The 21397-nt window shown below is 30.8% G+C and overlaps 1 non-coding gene across 1 annotated transcript; it reads left to right on the top strand.

Annotated features, from left to right (window-relative positions):
• Positions 1-1622: 1622 nt before the first annotated feature.
• Positions 1623-1729, top strand: LOC149515647 (small nucleolar RNA R71). Its single transcript, XR_016326371.1, has one exon. It is a non-coding gene; the product is annotated as a small nucleolar RNA R71 (small nucleolar RNA).
• Positions 1730-21397: the final 19668 nt, after the last annotated feature.

Genomic DNA, 21397 nt, shown 5'->3' with positions numbered 1-21397 from the left:
TCATGATTAACCTTTATGTCCAACATAATGAAATTAGTAGGAAAGATAAATTTCTCTACTCTAATAAAGACATCTTTCACAATCTCTCAAAGGTATTTTAATGACCTGTCAACCAACTATAGAGTAACTAAGGTAGGTTTAGGCTATCCTTTTCTCTAATCTTTGAAAGATGAACTAAAGCATCAAGTTAATGCTAGGACCTAGGTCACACAAGGCTCTATCAAAAGACATGCTATCTATAGTATAAGGAATGGTCAAGCTATCAGGGTCTTTAAGCTTTGTAATTAGTCTTCTCTAAATCATAGATGTGCACTTACTATTGAGTGTAACTATTTTATAATCCTCAAGCCTTATTTTATAAGAGATAATGTCCTTTATAAATTTTACATAGGTAGGCATCTACTTAAGCATATCTACAAATGGGATATTAATGTGCAACTTCTTAAACACCTCAAGAAATTTAGAGAATTACCTTTCCTCTTTCTACTTTTGAAATCATTGAGGGAAAAGAATATAAGGTCGAGGTGGCTTAACTCAAAGAGGAGCAGGCCTCGATGAACTAGGTAAAGTAATAGAAGATAGTGTCTATGGTAACTAGGTATGAATAGGTACTACTCCTTTATCTTTTTTTTTTCTCTTTTCTCAATCTTGAATTAAGTCTTTATCAGGCTTATCATCATCAAATCCCTTATTTGCCACATCTTGAAAACATATTCGGACTTGGCCACTAGTTAAATGCCTTTCACTTTTAAGAGTAATTGCCTTACATTGCTCTTTCCCTTCCCTCCTAGGGTTAACCTCTGTGTTACTAGGTAAGGTACCTCGGGTCAAATACTCAAAAAGGTAGCTAGCTAACCAATTTAGGTCTCTAAGTTCTTTATCACTGCAGACTAATTATGTAGTCAAATACTCAAAAGATCTTTAATTGAGGTTTTTTTTTCTAAGGGTGCCATAGATGGATATAAAGGTGTGTAGTGTTGTGAAGGATGCTGTTATTGATAAGGTGGCTTCTAAAAACTAGGAGGGTGAATGGTTTATAAAATTAAGCATGTTATGGTGGTGGTGGTGGTGGTACAGGTGGTAATGGCACTTGACTTGGCTAAAAAGATATAGAATAGTGGTTTGTTGGTAATTCCAAGAGAAAATAGGATTATTCCTCTAACTTGGGTTGTATGTGGAAGAATAGGTGTTGTTGGGCTACCTACAGTTCTATCCTACAAATTGAACTAACTCTTAATGCGTGCTCGAACATGACTCCCCTGGTTGTCTTACCTCATATACCTCACACATAGCTAAGGAACTATTCGTATGAGTAAACCTAGAGTGACTAGAACTAGGCTCTAAGGATGTAACCTTACACTATAAAAACTCTATAGATTTAGCTAGGAAATCTACCATAGCACTTAGCACTATAAGCTTACTAAGCTCGTACACCTCAAATCTCTTTTAAAATGCTGTCTCTCATTAAAGCACAGACAATTATTAGTCACCATATCCTCAATAGGCTCATAAGCTATATCAAAAGTCATACTCATCAAAGCACCTCTTGATACAACATCTAAAAGAGTCTTAGTATTTGGCACTAACCCATTATAAGAATCTAGATCTTCAGCCATTGTAATAGTCTATAGTGTGAACATCACCTCAAGAGCTCCTTGTATCTCTCCTAAGCCTTATACAAGGTCTTCAAGTCATGTTGGGAAAATGTAGTGATCTCATTCCTAAGCTTGGCTATCTTGGCCTGAGGAAAAAAACTTAGCCATAAACTTTTGCACTAAATCATCCAAAGTGGTGATGGAATCTAGTGGCATCGAGGTTAACCAACTCTTGGCTCTATCTCTAAGGGAAAATGAAAATAACTTAAGCGTAATGGCATCCTTATTAACACCACTATTTTTAAATGTATCAAAAATCTCTAAAAAAATCCCAAAGATGAGTATTAGGATCTTTATTCGAATTACCACTAAATTGCAACAACTATTGTATCATCTGGATGATTGTAGGTTTAATCTTAAAACTATTGGCTTATATAGCTAACCTCCTAATGCTAGGCTAAAAACCATGAAGATCAAGCACAACATAATCCCTAAGGGCTCTAGTGTCCTGCTTGGTTATGGTGCCGGTTAGATCGACCTATCTTTCCCTTCTAATCCTTCTATATGCAACCTTAAGGTTAAAATCTAAAGGGATCAACTTACAATTCCTAACTGAGTGCATACATGTGCCATAAGAGCACTAGACCAACAACCTAGAAATGGAAACCTACATATATACAACTAGGAAAAAAAAAGACATCAACAAAGGTCCCTAAATATATACACCTAGAACTGACACAAGCCTAAGCTCTAGCCTAAAGTTTGTACACTAAAAGGAACCAATCTATAGAAGAGTATGGTGAAGAAGAATATTAACCTAGGACTCTTGACTCCTAGTCCTTGGCAATAGCACCAAAAACTTGTTACAGATGAACTGCAAGTATACGGGTTGAACAAGTAATAAAAGTGACCTTTCGGTTGGAATGTCGATCCTACAAAGATTAGGTAGAAATTCCTAAGCTAATTATCAATTATCACCTTACTCTTGCTAAAGTTGGTTCAATCATTCAATGTCCATGAAAAATTAACTCCTATAAAATTAACAAGAAATAAAAAAAAATATTACACAAAATAACAAAAATTACATAAAACTAAATATTTCAAAAGTAAAATTCTACTAACAAAAATGCAACTAACCAACTAAAATCAAACATGAAAACAAATCATGAAAAACAAAGATTATGTACAACTAAACCTAATATGCAAAAACAAGTGATAACTAAAATAAAATGCAAAATTGAAAAGTCAAGTGTGAACTAAAATTGCAAAAATCACATGAACACGAAATTGCATTAAAAAACTAGAAATGATGTCTTGCATGAATAGGAAATGAAAGCTAAATATGAAATGCATGTACAAAAAATGACATGAAAATAAAAGACCAAAATTGAGGCTCATATCTAGAAATGACACAACGCATTAACATGGAATGAGTGGAATTTGCAAATGTGTTCAAAGCTAAACATGCAAAACTTCCTTAACCTAAATTGGATTTGAAACAACCCCTAAACAGCCTATATGAACACTTGATGTAAAGAGGAAGGAATGAACAAAATGTAAAAAAAAAATTCAACCAAGCAAATACAGCAAACCATAAATGCAAAGAACAAAAACATGCTGGAAACTGATTTTTTATTCTTAAGCTAATCAAATGGACTTTTTCTTAAGCCAACTTAAGAACTAATTAAAGAACTACTTGAAGAACTAAATGAAGATATAAATTGCAAAAACAAACTTGAAAAGAAAAATTATCCAATATTGAATAGAAAATATAGTCGGAACTTGTATAAACTAAAAACTTATTTTTACACCTCACGGTTTGGACTTCTAAATGGCACAAATAGAACTACACCTAAACTAGAATTTATAAGGAAAAGTAAAGAACTAAATGAAGACTAAAATTGTAGCAAAACAATTGAAGAACAATTAAGCAAACACTTTATAGAAACTAACTTGTGTGTAAAATGTACTGATCTTACATAGAATTTCAAGAAAAAAAATTCAATATATGATCAGTAATTGGAAAAGAACTTCATCTGAGCTAAAGATGTATTCCATAACAAGTTTTCCACAAGATTTAATGGAAAAATCATAGAAAATTAAAGAAAATAAGATTAACAATCTTGCAAATCTAAACAATGCACAACTAAACAATAACAAAAAAGAATCACAACTTTCAATCCAAATGGCCACTATATTTAATTATAATAAAAGCAAGTAATCACTAGATATGAGGTAACAAGTAGAACTAAGGATCTAAATATAGAATAAGGCAAACAGATCTCTAAGGGAAGAGAAGTTCCATGCCAAAGTAAACTGTTTATGTCTGGCTTGCACCTTTACCTATTATCCAGCCAAAACTTCTAGCTCTGATTTGGAATTCTATAATGTGAATGTGAACTTGATTTTTATATATGTTATAGCTCTATGAATGAGAAACCTATGAAATAAAAAACTTGAACAAAAACAAGCTAGATTTGATAAAGTTTCAATCCAAAAATCATAGGTATATTAAAGGAAACAATTTCACAAATAACTTAAAAAGTAAAGAGAAATCAAGCAATTTAAGATAGAAAATGATTGAAAATGTAAATTTTATTGCATGATTCTTAAAGATCACTAAAAATACACTAGAAAATGTAAATTGGTAGCAAGATTCAATGAAGAAAATCTAGAAAAACACTATTTGGAAGCTAAGAAAATTTAAAGAATAGAATAGGAAAAGAAATGTAGGAAAACAGAAAAAACTCTAAACCTAGGCTAATGATCCTAAATGGCTAGCCCACTCCCCTTATTTATAGGTAGAGACAAGAAGCCTTAGGTCTTAAAAAGTATCCAAAATTTCTGTAAGTTCTAGAGGCTTATTCTCCCTTGCAATTCATGGCTAGGTTATGCACACTAGTATGGTTGGAGCCAAGTCTTCAACATGTTTTTTCAAGCTCCCTCTCACACCTATTTGCTAGTTCAACAAATCAAAATAAGGACAAATCACAACCTTCCAATATGCTAGCTCAGCATCTTTTTGTTAGTGCTCTTGCTACTAGCTTGTAATGCAACCTGCTCACTAAATCTCCCATGTACACATCCATCTCCCATGCACTAGATACGTCCTTCAAAAAAATTTTCTTTTCACATAAATTTCAAACATTTAATGAATCTATTTATCATACATTTTACCAAAAAAATTATGAAAATAATACCCAAAAATTATGAAAGAAAAGTCTAGAAAACTCCCCTAATGTTAATGTAACTTATTGACACTAGTTTAGGCCATTCGCACAAATTTTACAAAAAATCCTCCAAATTGTAAAAAAAAAAAAAAAAAATCCAAATTTCCTCAATTGCATTATTTGTAGCTTCACATGAGATTGATGTGTAACAAGCCAAAATACGAGTCAAATTGCACTAAAAATGATCATGAAAAAGTTAAAAATTCTAGTGCAATTATGTACACTAAAGCTCTCAAAAAGATCACCAGACCATAGATTGCCAATACAAACATAACCATAACTCAGTATTCATTAAAACTTTAAAGCATTGCATCTTATAAGAAAGTCCATGGTATCGCTTCACTAGTTCATTTTTCTTATCTATCACTTGAACCTCAACCCCAATTATCTTTGCTAATTTTTTCTTATACTTTGATGATTTTTGTGCCTTTCAATACACTCTATCAAGCTTAGCTGGATCTAACCATAGTAGGGTAGAGTACTCCATTAAAGTAGGTGTCAAATCTTCCTAATTGAACATGAAGCATCAATACACCAAATTCTAGAACCTTATTGTTGCTTTCAACATCTAATCATCAGGTTTCACCATCAATAATAGGGCAATGTCTCTATACTTGGCTCTAAAAGCTACCTTCTTTTTTGGATCCCATTAACTCTAAATTCCCTTTAAATCTACTATATCATTCTGTCTTAAGTCCATATATACCATTTTCAAAAGGTTTGCAACATACCCATCCATTAAACAGTTTCTTTCTATTCGTTGCCTATTTTCTGATTAATCCCTAACCTCCCAAAATGACTTATTTACCGAGGATCCTACTTGTAATTCTTGGGATGCCATGAAAACTTCTACCAATGAATTATCTATAATGCATATCTCCAATGATTTTATGTCAAGAATGATGCATGAAACAAACAAGAAAAAGGAAAATGCATAAAATGCAGAAAATGCAAGAAAATTAGTCAAAAGGAAAATAGAAATGCAAATGCAAGGTAACAAGACAAGTTAACACACACATTCTTTATTAATCGATTTTCAACCCCCTTTTCATTTTTTTTCATATTTTCACATCTTCCCTTATTTTTTTATTTTTTTATTTTTTTATGTTGTTTTTCTATCAAGAATTTTAATTCTTAATGATTTCCCCTTTCCTTTTTTATTAAAAGCATCAATTCAAATTATTAAACTAACAAAAAAGTAAATGACAAAGGTAAGGAGTGTTCTTTTATATGACTTATTTAAGGTAATTACTACAAAAAAGTATGGCATGGCTTTCCACAAGGCTAGCCCCTTAAAGTTCACGATATGCTAGGCTAGGAATTGACGCATCTAAAAGTTCGCAAATTATTCCTCACATGATCATCCCTTATAGACTAATGATGCACCTCGATCCTCCCCTATTACAGATTAAAGCAAAAAGGGTTCAATTTTAGTGGGAGTGTTTAATTAGCCATTACAAAAGGTTTATACCTCATGAAAGCTTAGTTACTTTACTTTCTCCTAAAAAGTTTAGAGCTTGATATAGAGCTTATGCATGCAACGCATATGTGGGTGTATATGAAAGAACATACAAACCTTTCACATTGTCCCAAAATACTCATATCCTAAATGCTCCACAATTATTAAGACCAAAGTAAATAATAGCAATTTAAACTAAGTGAAATAATTAAAATATGCATGAAATGTAAAACATACATTTATTTTTCATTTTTTTGGGAAACAAGGAAATCAAAACATTTTTTTAATTTTTTTCAAAATTTCAAATTATTTTATTTTTTTTCCAAATTTCCACTTTCTAAGAAAACAAGAAAGTTAAAATCAAGGAATTAAGATTAAACATTGATTAAGACCTTTAAACCAAAATTTAGTATAACATGCAATCAATTTTTGGCTTAACTTTCTAAAAAATGTTCCTAGTGGAGTTGCCAAACATTGCGACGTGCAAGCTTGAGAACCTGATCGTCAAACTTAGGGAATGAAAAATAAATAGGGTGCTAAAAACTGTTTTCAATAAAAAAAATAAAGGTCATCACCAATCTTTTTTATGGTGTAATTGGCCACCCTAAAATTTTATCATTTTAATAAAACATTTAAAAGGGGTTTAAAGTTTTATAAAAAAAAACATTTTTTGGTTTGTAAAAACAAAGTTGGTTCCAAGAGTCAATTACGTGTAGGGAAGAATTAGCACCCCCATAGCACCTGTCAAAGATGGTACCAATTGATTGCATGTTATCCTTAAATTTTGATAAAAAAGGGTCTTTTTTATGTTTAGAAATTAATTTCTTTATTTATTCCAAAACTTGAAATTTTTTTCTTTCTAAATCAATTTTTTCTTTTGGAAACAAAACATTTTATTTTTGGATCAAAATTAAAACATCTTAAGTATCGAGACATCTCTTTTAGTTTTCTATATTTAGGTAGGGGTTCAAAACCATCTCTAACTTTAGTGTTTTCAAATTGCCTTACAAAACTAAGATAACACCTCGCATAAATGATAACCATCAAGAGTCCCTTAAATTTTTCCTTGAGATGTTATTTTATTTAAAAGTATTTTTCTTTGAAAACTTATTTTTAAAAATCATATGCATGGTATGCTTGGACATAATAAAAATGATGAATGCATGATGGTTAAACATGAATGACAAAATATGAATGCATGGTAATTTAAGAATGCATGTAATAGTAAAGTCGATGAGATGCAAATGCATAAATAGGGTCAAAGTTTGGTTTTAAGGTTTGAAGGTTGGTTCAAGTTTTTAGGGTTTGAAGTAGGTTTAGGGTCAAGGTTATGATTTGGGGTTCGATTTAGGGTTTTAGTTGGTTTAAAGTTTAAGGTTTAAGGTTTGGTTTAGGATTTAGGGTTTAGGGTTTAGCATTTAGAATTTGGGGTTTGGAGTTTAAGGCTTTGGTTTAATTTTTAGGGCTTAAGGTTTGGTTTAATATTTAAGGTTTAAGGTTTAGGGTTTGGTTTAGGATTTCAGGTTTAAGATTTGGTTTAGGGTTTAAGGTTTGGTTTTGGGCTTAGGGTTAGTTAAGGGTTTAAGGTATGTTTAGGGTCTAGTTAGGGTTTAGAGTTTAGGATTCAAGGTTTAGGGTTTGGATAGGGGTTTAGGGTTTTGGACAGTGGCTTAGGGTTTGGATGGTGGTTTAAGGTTTAGAGTTTAGGGTTTAGGGTCTAGTTAGGGTTTTGGGTTTTGGGCTTAGGGTTAGTTAAGGGTTTAAGGTATGTTTAGGTTCTAGTTCAGATTTAGGGTTTAGGATTCAAGTTTAGGGTTTAGGGTTTGGATAGCGGTTTAGGGTTTGGATAGCGGTTTAGGGTTTTGGATAGTGACTTAGGGTTTGGATGGTGGTTTAAGGTTTAGGGATTTAGGTTAGGGATTTGGAGTTTGAATTTGGGGTTTCATGGAAAATGCATGTGATAAAAATAAATTACAAGAATGTTATTAGTAAAAATGTAAATATTGATGCATGGAAAATGCATGACTATGGAACAAACTTATTACAAATCTAGAAACTAAATATGCATGCAACAACATGATGAAATTGGATCAAACACTAATGTTTTAAAGAATTTAAAAGACATGTATCATCATTTTTTTTTCTCTTGAAATTCATGCAAATAATCACAAAATAGCCTAAAAATCCACTTTTCTAACATTTTTATTTCTTGGAAAATTGATCAAAAACATTGAAAACTTGAAGAACAAAGCAAGGACACATACAAACATATATAAAACAAGCAACGTTTAGTCATTTTGCATAGAACAAGTTTTGGCCAAGCATAGGAATGACTTGGCCAAAAGCTTCGTGGCAACATCAACAATCTTCCATCATTTTATTTACTCAAATCATTTATCAAAACCTCATAATACCATAATATAAAGACATTTTCATCATGCATAGAATTTTATCAAACATGTAGCAAACTAAACAAAGAGGAAACCATGAAAACAAACACATATAACCAAACACTAAACATATATCAATAAACTAACCAAGATTCATGCAATTAACAAGCAAACTAACAATTTAATCATCACAAACATCATTAAAAGCAAAAAAAAAAAAATTAAAGAGAACCAAAAGGAGGTTCAACCATGGTGATATGGTGCTTGGCCAAACCTCCAAATGGCCAACAATGTGGATTTTGTGTTAATGTTGCTTGATCCTTTTAGCTTCAATCTAAACTATTATTTAGTTGGATGAATTCTTGATTCAGGCTTGGATTAAAAGAGATGAAAAACTATGGATTTTCTTCACTAAAACAGAAAAATTGAAAGATAAACAATATGAAAACAATATGAAATGCAATGGAATGTAATGAAATGCAATGGAATGTAATGAAATGAGAAGGAAAATGCTATTAAGAGTTATACCTCCACAAAGCTCTCCAAGAATTTTTCTTTTTTTTTTCTTTTCCTCTACTTTTTTTACGTGAATTCCCAGTTGCCTCCTTCTCTTTTCAGCCTTTAATGGAGAATAAATATCTCATGCACAAGCCATCCAAGCCCTAAGATCAAATTTCCATGTAATAGTCATTCTTTCTTCTTTGTTTTGTTATGTAATGAGCCATTTTCACCATTGGATCCAACCTTTCAAGATTGTCCCATGGCTCAAAATGTTCATGGCCAAAGATTGCATTTTCAATGCTGCTCGAATCATGTGAAATGACCAATCTACACCTAATTAAAAAGTTTTTGGTTTCTATTCAATTTTCTTGGGAAACTAAGGTCCCTTCTTCATTTTTGCATTTTTAAAGAACCAAAAATTCTCAAATAATATGAAATCATGATATAGAAGTTTTCAAGAAAATCCAACGTCAGAAAGGTCAAATTATGAAATTACCCTTAAAAGATATTTTGGTAATTTCAACCTCTTGAGGTGCAACGAAGGTTTATACTTCACCAAAAATTTTCAAATAATTTAAAAACATGATGTGGAATGTTTTGCGAAAAATCGACCTCAGGAAGGTCAAATTATGAAAATACCCTTAAGGGTATTTTTGTAATTTCATACATTTTAAGGTGCAATCAAGGTTTTTAATGCACCAAAAATAATGAAAGAATATAAAACCATGATCTAGAGTTTTTCATGAAAATCCAACCTTGGAAAGGTCAATTTACGAAAATATTCCTAAGGGCATTTTAGTAATTTCACACCTCCCATGGTATGATCAAGGTTTTCAATGCACTAAAAATCATAAAATAATTTTTAATCATGATTTGAAAGTTTTCATGAAAATCCAACTTTGAGAAAGTTAAATTATGATAACACCCCTGAAGGATATTTTTGTAATTTTGCTTTTTTAGAAGTGCAATCAAGATTTTTAGTGCTTTAGAAACACAAATCTCAATTTTAAGCCATATTAATTTCAAATGATTGTGAATTTTGAAAAATTGACCCAAGTTCAATCCAATTTGACTGATTTTGACCATGCTTGACCTTAAGGCAATCCGGTCAAATTAGTCCCAAGTTTTATTTTAAAAACTTGTCAAATTTTTAAAATGTTAGATTTGAATTGGGTCAAATTCTAATAGCTTCACAATTCATTAAATTCTACCCAAACAAAAAAATTAGGTGTCTGTCTACAGGTATGTGGCAATAGCAAGCAAAATCCTAAAGGTTTTTAACATGGCCACTGGTGAAAAAGTTTCATCAAAATTAACTTTTTATTTTTTATTATAACCTTATGCAACTAGCCCGGCTTTGTCTGTTCATACATTGCCATCCATGTCCATTTGCTTTTTGAAAACCTGCTTGCATTTTATGGGTTTTATCCCTTTAGGTGGTTCCACCAAAGTCCATACTTGGTTTACACACATGGATTCTATTTTGGATTTCATGGCATCATGCCATTTCTCAGAAGCAATGTCCAACATTGGTTTTTAATAGCTAGTAGGATCATTTTCTATGATCAACTCATCCTTGTCCACGAGAAATCTATATCTCTCAGGAGCTTGGCAAGTCATACTTGACCTATGGAGTTCTTATGTACTTTGAGCTTTTGGCTGTATATCTAATGCCTTAGCCATTGGTTCAAGTTCCAACCTTGTGTCAATTTTTGTTTCTTGAACTTTGTCAAGTTCCACTTTACTTCCACCATTCTTTTCAAGGATAAACTCATTTTCCAAGAAGACAACGTGTCTAGAAACAAACACATTTTGTTCCTTAGAGTTATAGAAATAATATCCAATAGTTTCCTTTGGATATCCCATAAGTTTCCACTTAATAGATCTAATTCCTAGCTTGTCAGCTTGTGCATGCTTCACATCAACATCACATCTCTAAATCCTTATGTGTGACAAGCTAGGCTTTTACCTTTCCATATCTCATATGGTGTCTTGTCAATAGATTTAGATGAAACTATATTTAGAAGACAAGTAGCTATTTCAAATGCATAACCCCAAAAAGATATAGGAAGATTTGAATTACTCATCATGGATTAGACCATGTCCAACAAGGTTTTATTTCTCCTTTTGAGAACTCCATTGTGTTGTGGTGTTCCATGTGGAGTCCATTATGAGAGAATGCATTCTATTTTAGATAACCTAGAAAATCATGGCTTAAGTATTCACCAACTTGATCAGATCTAAGTCTTATGATACTTTTACCAAATTTATTTTCAACCGCTATTCTAAATTCTTTAAACTTTTCAAAGGATTCAAACTTGTGTTTCATGAAATACATATAACCATATCTTGTATGATCAATAGTGAATGTAATGAAATAGGATTATCCTCCTCTAGCATTTGTGTTCATTAGCCCACATACATTTGAACGTATTAGTCTAAGAACCACACTGGCTTTTTCTCTTTTTCCAATAAAAGATGATTTGGTCATCTTTCCAAGCAAACATGATTTACAAGTTCCATACGACTTATAATCAAAAAGATTAAAGTATCATTGTTAATGTAACTTTATGATTCTTGTTTCATTGATGTAACCGAGCCTACAATACCACAAGTACGATTGATTTAGTTTATCTAGTTAGCTTCTTGACATTTATATTAAGAACATCATTGTTTAATCTAAGAACATATAAGCCATTATCATACATTCTCATGTCATAAAACATATCATTTAAATAAAAAGAACAATAATTGCCTTTAATATTAAATAAGTATCCATCATTCATACTTAAATAAGAAACTAAGATGATGTTTTGAGTTATGATAGGAACATAATAACAATCATTTAGTTGTAAAACTAAACTACAAGGTAAAGGCAAATAATAAATCCTCATGGAAGAAGCAACAACACTTATGTCATTTCTAACATGCAAGGACACCTCTCCCTTCTTTAGGCATCTACTCTTCTTTAGTTCCTATATGTCATTAAATATGTGAGAACCACATCCAGTTTCCAACACCTAAGAAGATGTGCCAAAAAGAGATAGATTGATTTCAATCATAAACATACCTAAAGTATAACTTTTTTTAAACTTTTTCTCTTTCAAGCTTGCCAAGTAGACCTTGTAATTCCTCTTCCAATTACCTTCTTTATCATAATAGTGACATGCACCCTTGTCTTTCTTGATGTTACCTAGTAGGCTTGATAGCTTTGCTTGCACCCCCTTTCTTATCAACCTTCTTACTTTTCTTTTTCTTGGCCAACTTTTTCATGGCCTTAGATGAAGAAGCTAGAAGAGCCTTAGGCTTTTGATTTTTTATAGACTTTTCGTAATGTCTAGCATATTCATCAATTATAGTAATGTTACTTTCATCTGATGTATATTGAAGTTCAATACAAATTGTGAAAAGCTATAGGAAGATATGACAAAATCAAGTCAACACTTGACTTATGATCCATCATAAAATCCAATTGTCCAAGTTTCTCAATCCAATTGATCATCTTGAAACAAAGCACTTTGACTGATGTGCTCTCTGACATCACTATTTAGAATAATTTCTTAGAAGTCTCAAACCTCTTAGTGAACCATTATTTTGTCAAATAACTTTCTAAAGTGCAGAATGATTGTCGAAGCATCAAATTTTCATGCTGCTTTTGTAATCAGGGGTAATGCTAGCCACCATGATACATGTTACTTGATCAGCATGGTCATTATGGGTTTTATAAACCCACCACGCTGCATCATTAGCACTAGCATCTTGTTCCGATGGAACCAGTTCATTAAGAACATAAAGCATTTTCTTTTACCTTAGGATAGGCTTCAGATTGTGATACTATCATTAAAGTTAGGCCTTGTGAGCTTGTTAGCATCAAGTATGGTACGAAATGACAAGTTATTACTCATCTTTAGCAACTTATAAAATATGAACAATTATGAGTCAAATTGTTCAATACCAATATAGATAAGGTCTAAATCTTTACGTTGGTTGCTTCCACTATTTTAATCAAATTAATAGCCCTCACTATCAATTTAAAAAAATAATAATTTTCTAATGGGCTAGGATCCCATTTATATTACCATAACCTTAAGGTTTATCTCAATAAACCATGATAAATAAATTAGGTAGATAACTTGCTTATCAATCATATCCCCATGTGACTCCTAGATCAATTTGGTGACAACTCCTTGTCTAATCACATCTTATGTGATTCATCCAATCATTGCCTTTATCATTATACAGTCAAGTTTTTCGCATTTAGACAATATAATGATAGTTAAGTAAGATCAATTAACCATAGTACAACCTTATTTTGAATAATGAGTACTTTAAGTTTAGTCTCAACAAGCCCCACTAGTAGAAAGTTAAGTTGGTTATGTTAATGGAAGGCATCAAGACTTAATATTTTCATAAGGGATTTTGAATCATCATAAGTCTCATCAAGCATGCATAGGAATTCATCATATATCCAACACATGTAATCTTCTCATGCATCTCACAATTACACATGGCGTTTATCACATATAAATTCTAACATTTATAATAACAAATCAACATAGCATATATGGTATTTATCCCATAATTAGCATGCGTACTACCAAATCATCATGTTTGGTTCAAATTCATGATCTTACACATCTATTTTTTAAATCAATATCAATATCATTTATCAATCATCAATCTAAGTCAATGTGATGCAAGGCATAGACATGTTTAGCTAGCATGGCTGAATATGTCTAACTATTATCTTAGGAATATGCAATTTGCAATCATAATTTCTTAAACAATAAAAAAATCATAATTTCACTTGGATTTTAATGTAACATGGTTAACATCACTCTAAACTATTTACGAATGTTAATAAATTAAAATCAAGCCAAATTACATGCATTGGGAATTTCCTAGTCCAAATAGGTGTTGTAATGAAATACTTTCTTATTAATTAGAAGTTCTAAACAATTTAGAAAGTCTAATTTAATTTGGATTTTATGTGAATTCTTATTTCTCAAACCCAAACAATTTAGGAATCAAAATTCAACAAGAATTAGCACCAATCTAAGGCTTGGCTGAAAACACATCCAAGAAGGAAAGCAAGTTGCGACTAAAGTTGTATTTATGGAAACTAGGAAGTTCCAGACACCATTTGCTATGCCACCCTTCCTAGCCATCATTGAAGAGTTCTAAAATCCTTCCCATGCTTTCTTATACCTTTGGTTATGATTCTTCAACAACAAGTAACATTTACTTTGACTTTTATAAAACAATCCACTAAACTTGGTGATCAAGAAAGCAAATCTTGAAATCTTGGTGAACAAGTTTCGTATGATTCCCAATATTGATTACCAAGTAGATTTTCATTAAAAACTTAGTGAACAAGCTTTTAAAGTCTCTTAACTTTTAAGAATACTAGCTGCATCAAGAAAACCAATTATCATAATCATGTTAGGGCAACCATGCCATCATATGCATATTATACATGCCCAGCCACCATCGGTATATTTTTGGGGCTGAACTTGTCATCAACTTTTGAATAACCAAATCAACTCTAAATATTTTGAAATATTTACACAATGCTCACCAATATGCCTACTTTTATGTGGTAAGATTTTGCAACAAAAAAAATCCCTAGATTGAGAAACAATTTTCGTAATATCATTATAGCAGAATTTTATTAATAAGGATAAAATGCAAAGAAAAAATTCATTGAGCATGCAGGCAATATCCAAAATCATAAAATTCATACCCAATCATCCTAAGACATCATGCATTGATATTCAAAAAGAATTCAATCAAAACAATATGGAAACAATTAATTTTCAGCCTCTGCATCATAATATCATATTGCAATCAAAATAATTTTAATATCTTGAACAACCAAACAAACTTCTAAATTGTATAATCTATATTGACAAGGTTTTGATACCACTTGAAGGGCATTATGCATCAACATACAGAGTTAAAGCAGTAGAATTTTAAAAATTTTAATTCTCTAAAGCCAAGATCAATCAACAAGATCATACAAACATAAAACATCACAAGCATCCATGGGTTTCAACTTAAATGGTTACCTTGGATGCGAAAATTCCTTTGGTTAAATTTAGTGACCTTCCAAATAGTCTCCCAAGCCAAGAAGTTGTCCAAGTGTTTAGCCTCTAATGGTGATCCACATGAACTCTTATGAAATAACCTTATCCAAGGTTTGATAGAACTCAAAGCCACACTCTAGCTAGTAAGTGCTTTCAAGATCTCTTGTATTTTTTCAAGTTTTGCTAGATTTTCTTAGCTTGTTTTTGCCTTGAGTGAATCATGCTTATTCTTAAAATAATAGTACAAGAAAGGGGTGGCTTAATGTTCCTTTTATAAGGGAAGTATTCAGCCACATTGGGTTTAATTCATGGAATGCATATTTCCATAATTAACCCTATGGAGTCGAATATGCCAAACAAGGGAAAAATATTTCTTTTGTTTTATTTTCTCTATACTTGGTCATACCAAAAACAAATTAAGTCCAACTTAATTTGTTCCAATTTTAATCTTTCATAATTGTCCTATTGTGTGTGACCCAATAGGTTCTTTAGCATGTTGACAATAAACACAAGCATTGTAAGCCTTAGTATTCGGGTATGGATGAAACAAACTTTTTATCTTCATCACTAATTCTTCAATTAGCAAATCTTATGTTTACAGATCATGATCAATGCTAACTTCATTGCCATAACCCTTCATTGGTAAAGAAAAGTCAATATGGCTTGTCAACTTATTTGTGAATGGTCCTAATGTATAATTAATATCCTTTCATCACATAATATCTCAGTTGAACATTGAGTATGGTTTAGTGTCTACCTAATTTTTGTTTAGCCATGTTAAGTCTTATCCTTGACATTAACTCACAAATAAGCTTTAGAACAATTCTAAACTCTTATTTCACTTTGGCCAAAGATTTCTCAAGTTAATTCAATCAAGACTAGTTGATATACTCTCTTAATCACACAAGGTGATGAATCTCATCTTGATTACTTCATACATCTTCATATACCTTATGTTATATCCAATAATACTCGATTAGAACATTCTTGGTTAGAACCATAAGTAAAGTCAAAGTATAACATTCATTATATAAGATCATAAGTAATAGTAAGTCAAAGGATCACTCATCCAACCATCACATAAGAATGTAGCTATAGAGTCAAATGATCACTTATACAACCATTACATAAGAATATAGCTATAAACACTATGTAAATTACAATATAGCATTTTCATATTGGGTTATGTTCAGTGAACTTATTCTTGTAACAAACACTCACATGTTAGCTCAAGTTTATCCAAACTTCAACTTATAGAATCGATTGCTTACTTTATAAGTAAGAGCATAACCATGTGTTATCTCAACAGCTTTTGTCAATGTCGTCTTATTGATAAAGTATCAACAAGGAACTATTTTGGAGCATATAGCTTTTATGCTATGATGATCTCATAATTATAATTTCACTGTAATTCCCTTGCAAAGCTTTGTTTATATTTCAAGGACTTTATCATATAAACATCAACATTGAAATACATTTAAACAAGCTCAATGATAAATAAATAAAATGTTTATAAGATATCAAATGTCAAAGTACTACAAATATGACTATGTCTTAGCTAAAATATGATTCAGCTTGGAGGGCAAATACTAACATTGACTTGATAGGAAAAGACAATTTAGCGCCCATTAATACTCTTAGCCCTTTTCCATGATTTTCTTAGAAACTTATGATCTAATATTTACTATTGTGATTTTAATGTGCCAAAATTCATAAAATAATATTTAATCATGATTTGGAGCTTTCCATGAAAAACTAATTTTGGGAAGGTCAAATTACCAAAATACCTTTTAGGGGTATTTTAGTAATTTCAACATTTCCAAGGTGTGGTCAAGGTTTTTAATGCATCAAAAATCATGAAATAATACTATCGTAACATATCAATCCAGGCACTCAATCGCTAGATGTAAAATATTTTTAAAATTGTGAAAAACATGGGGAGTCGCTACTGATCTTTTTTTGGGTGTGATTGACCACCCAAAATTTTATCTTTTTAATAAACTATAAAATGGGTTTAAAGCTTTATTAAAAGACAATTTTGGTTTGCGAAAACAAGATCAATTTTGGAAGTCAGTTACATGTGGGGAAAGATTAACACCCCTATAATGTCCATAAATTGGTACCAATTAATTATGCGCTACTTATAATTTTGGAGAAAAATGGTTTTTATATGAAATTTAATTACAATTCCCTACATTTTGTCAGAAATAAAATTAGTTAAAAAACCCTTTATTTAGGAATACTAAAAAAATCTTCAAATTAAAGAAATACATTCAAAGTCTCCAACATAAAGGCAGAATTTGAAGATAGTCTTTCCATTTAAGATTTATCATAACATTCTTTCTAAAAATAATAAAATAACATTCTTTATAAATGATAATTATTGATAACTCTCCAATATCTAAGTAGAGCACCAATCAATTATATTTCACAAAATGCTATTTTAATCTTATTTATTCAAAACTAAAATTTTAAGAAAACTTTTGGTGTAACAGAATATAATATAATTAATATTAAGCATCCATAACTAGAGTAAACATATATATATGTATTATAAATGAAGACATTAATAAGAAAAACATATGCAAAATGATGATTGGGTACAAATTTAAGAATCAAGTTTTCAAATACAAAACAACCACTTAGACTCTCCAACATCTAGGCAAAGTTTGGATGTGAATTTTTATATTTAAAATCCCATCCTATTATTTTTTTATTATTTAATAGTTGTCAATTTTAACAAATTTATTTCGAGTTATGAAAATATATGAAAATTATTAATGAAATAAAATTTCTTAAACACCCCAACATCTAGGTGGCATTCGGGGAATAGATTACTTCATAAAAAGTTTTCATGCAAATCCATGTAAATTTAAAATGAATTTAGGGTTTTAATTAAATTTGGATTAAAACTTGAAGAATTTATGAACCTCTCTAAAAGTCTCTAGCATTTAGGCAGACTTTCAAAGCAAGCTCGATTTTAGAATTGTTTTGAAATAATTAAAATTTTATACATTTTTATCATAAAATTTCTTATTATTATTGTTAGTAAAATCATCAAAGTGCAAATAACCACTAAAATGCATGAAATATACTCTAAGGAACATAAGCATGTCAATTTATGCACAAAAAGACTAGACATTCAAAATCCAACATAATTCAAAAATAAGCATGATTATAATACTAAAAATCATTATGCCAAATATTCTTATACCTTAATTGTTTTATTATTATTCCATTATCCACCTTATAAATATTATTATTACTATTATTATATATATTTTTTAGAATCATGCAATAGACTTCATACTTAGAAAACTACGTATATGAAACTTTCTGTACACCAAGAATGATAAACACGTAATAGTGAGACCGTATAGTACATGTGATGTTTTCCTAATATCTATGAATGATTTATTCACTGTTTAAATAGACAAAAGCATGCAAAGAAGCCAAGCAAACAAATATAATAATGGAATAACTTGTAGTTAATGTGAGGTTTGTCTTACATATGGCCTATTTTAGTTCCTCTCATCCTTTATATAATCAATAATAAATACAAGCTAAAACAAACACCATGCAGAAGAAAGAAACCTGAAAATAACAAAAAGCTTGACACTTTATGGTTTGGATTGGACCTCCTACGTGAAACAAAGAGCTAGAATATAAAAACTCAAACTTTTAAACATTTCTTCCCCCTCCAACAACTTATCATACCATGCTTTGGAAACTAGTTTCTATTAAAAACTTGTTTCCACATCAAAAGGGTGGGACTGTGTGGAGAAACGTCCAAACCATGACTGCTTATGAAAAGCCAAGTAGCACAGTTTGGTTACTTTAAGCTGATTTCCAAGTCAATATTTGTCTTAACCTAGGCTAACTAAAAGCTAGTCATGAAAGATGAAAAAGCAACAACTTTAAAGTAGAAAAGCAATGGTGGACAAGTTTATGGAGTGACCGATTGTTGTGGCCACTAGAAGAGGCATGAGCTATTCGACAATTCTAAAAAGTAAAGATGAAGTTTCAACTATTTTGTAAAAAAAATAAAAATAAAAACATAAAACACATACAACCCCTAACTTTATCAACATACATGCCTAAATTAAAGCATGCAAGGCATAACCATGAACATTTTCCAAAAAATACAATGGCAGGTACGAAAATAATGTCACAACTAATGCTGTAAAACGGCAAACATTAAGCTAACTTACCTCTTCTTCTTTTTTTCCTAAAGGTTGGTTGCTCCTCTTTTCTTTTCTATGAAAAGCTCTCACATTTACTAAGCTTCCTCTTAAAAATATTTTTTTCTTCTTTTCTTTTTACTTAGCTTTCATTCTTCTCTTTCGTTTGTGCTTTTGTTTTCTGATTTTTTTTAGTTCAAGCTTTTCTTCCTTGTTTTTTTTTTAGCTTGTCTTCTTTCCCTTTTCTTTCTTCTTTTTTTTACATCCTCCCTCTCTTTTTTTTAATATCCAGCCCTTAAAAAAATCTGATTCTTGATGAATAAAGACCATTGGATAAGATTTCATACAAGAGCCAAAGCTTGTCTTTTTATTCCTTTCAAAAACCCACATTTGGCCATTGGATCAAGATTATTAAAAGATCCAATGGTCCACATTATTCGCTATAAAGGTTAGATTTTTATGCCCTCCAAACTGATGAATAGACCATTTTATCCCTAGTGTAAAATTTTTAGTATTTAGGTCATTTTCTTAGAAATCAATGTTTCCATGCTCATTTTTTTGGGATTTTAAAACATCAAAAATCATGAAATATTATAAAGTTGAGATCAAAAAAGTTTCAAGAAAATCAAAGCTCAAGAAGGTAATACAAAAATATCCCCATAAGGATATTTTGATAATTTCGCACTACTCAAGGTATAATAAAGATTTTAGTGTTTTAAAAATCCCCAAATTTAATTCTAAACTACATTGATTCCTATTAGGTTTTGAATTTTGAGAATTAACCTAGGCTCTATTAATTTTGACTTAGTTTTTGTGAAATTTTGACTTTGTTTGATTAGATTCGACTCGGTTGACTTTGGGTCTCTAAACGGGCAAATTTGTGAGCTTTTTATCGGCTGTAATTGGTCTAGGTCCATGTTTATAAATGAATCCTAGGGCAATCAAGTTGAAATATGTCTCAGAAAAAATTAAGTGTCTACAATTGCCCCTCTTTGTATATTTTTAAGAATAAAAAATAATGCAAAGATATAGACAATAATTTTATCCATATGATACTTTCAAATATAACTTTATTTCCCTACTCTCTATTTTTTTTCTCTTGACATCACCAATAGGAATGATCAGGAGGACATTGCAAGTCGAAAAATAAAGAACATGACCGAGACAACACCATAAGTCAAAAAATAAAAAGCATGACTGGAACAGCACCACAAGTCATAAAATAAAGAATGATTGGGATAACACCACAAGTCAAAAAAATAAAGAATAACCAAGACAATACCACAAGTTAGAATGATATGATAAGGAAAACACCATAAGTTAAAAAAATAAATAATGTGACTAGGACAACACCACAAGTCATAAAATAAAAAACGACTAGGACAATACCACAAGTCAAAAAATAAAGAACACGATTAGGACAACAACACAAGTCAAAAAATAAAAAACATGATATTTTATAAATCGATAGCTAAGGTTTTGAGAATTGCATTAAGGTTAACCTTTTGCCCTTAAGGCCAATTCTCTTAATTAAACCATTATCCCTACTTTGAAAAGAAACATATTCTATTTCTTTTTAACACTTCACAAATAGGATCTTGACACATCTTATCACAAAATGTATGCAATGCATGTGATGATTATGATGAATGGAGATGCAAACAATGATTTGTATCATGTATTCTTATTCATGTTAACTTGAGATTGATTTGATTTTTGCAACTTTTAATAGCTACTTCTAATATTTTTGTACTCTCTAATTTCTTATTTGTCATTTAGTTGTTTGTCTTTCTTTTTACTTTAGGAATGTTGGACTCTTAGTAGACCCATGTGACTCTAATTTGTTAAGAAACCACCTCTGAATTTTTATCTTTCTACATTTTTTTGACCTTATATTTTTATTTTTCATCATCCTTATACCTTTTTTTTCTTTTCTTTTTTTTTTTAGTGATATG

Source organism: Durio zibethinus, chromosome 12 (genome assembly GCF_047325235.1).
Source record: "Durio zibethinus cultivar Kanyao isolate XHJ-2024 chromosome 12, ASM4732523v1, whole genome shotgun sequence".
Lineage (NCBI taxonomy): Eukaryota > Viridiplantae > Streptophyta > Magnoliopsida > Malvales > Malvaceae > Durio > Durio zibethinus.
The sequence above is the reverse complement of the archived record's forward strand: the minus strand, read 5'-3'. Positions and strand labels throughout refer to the sequence as shown.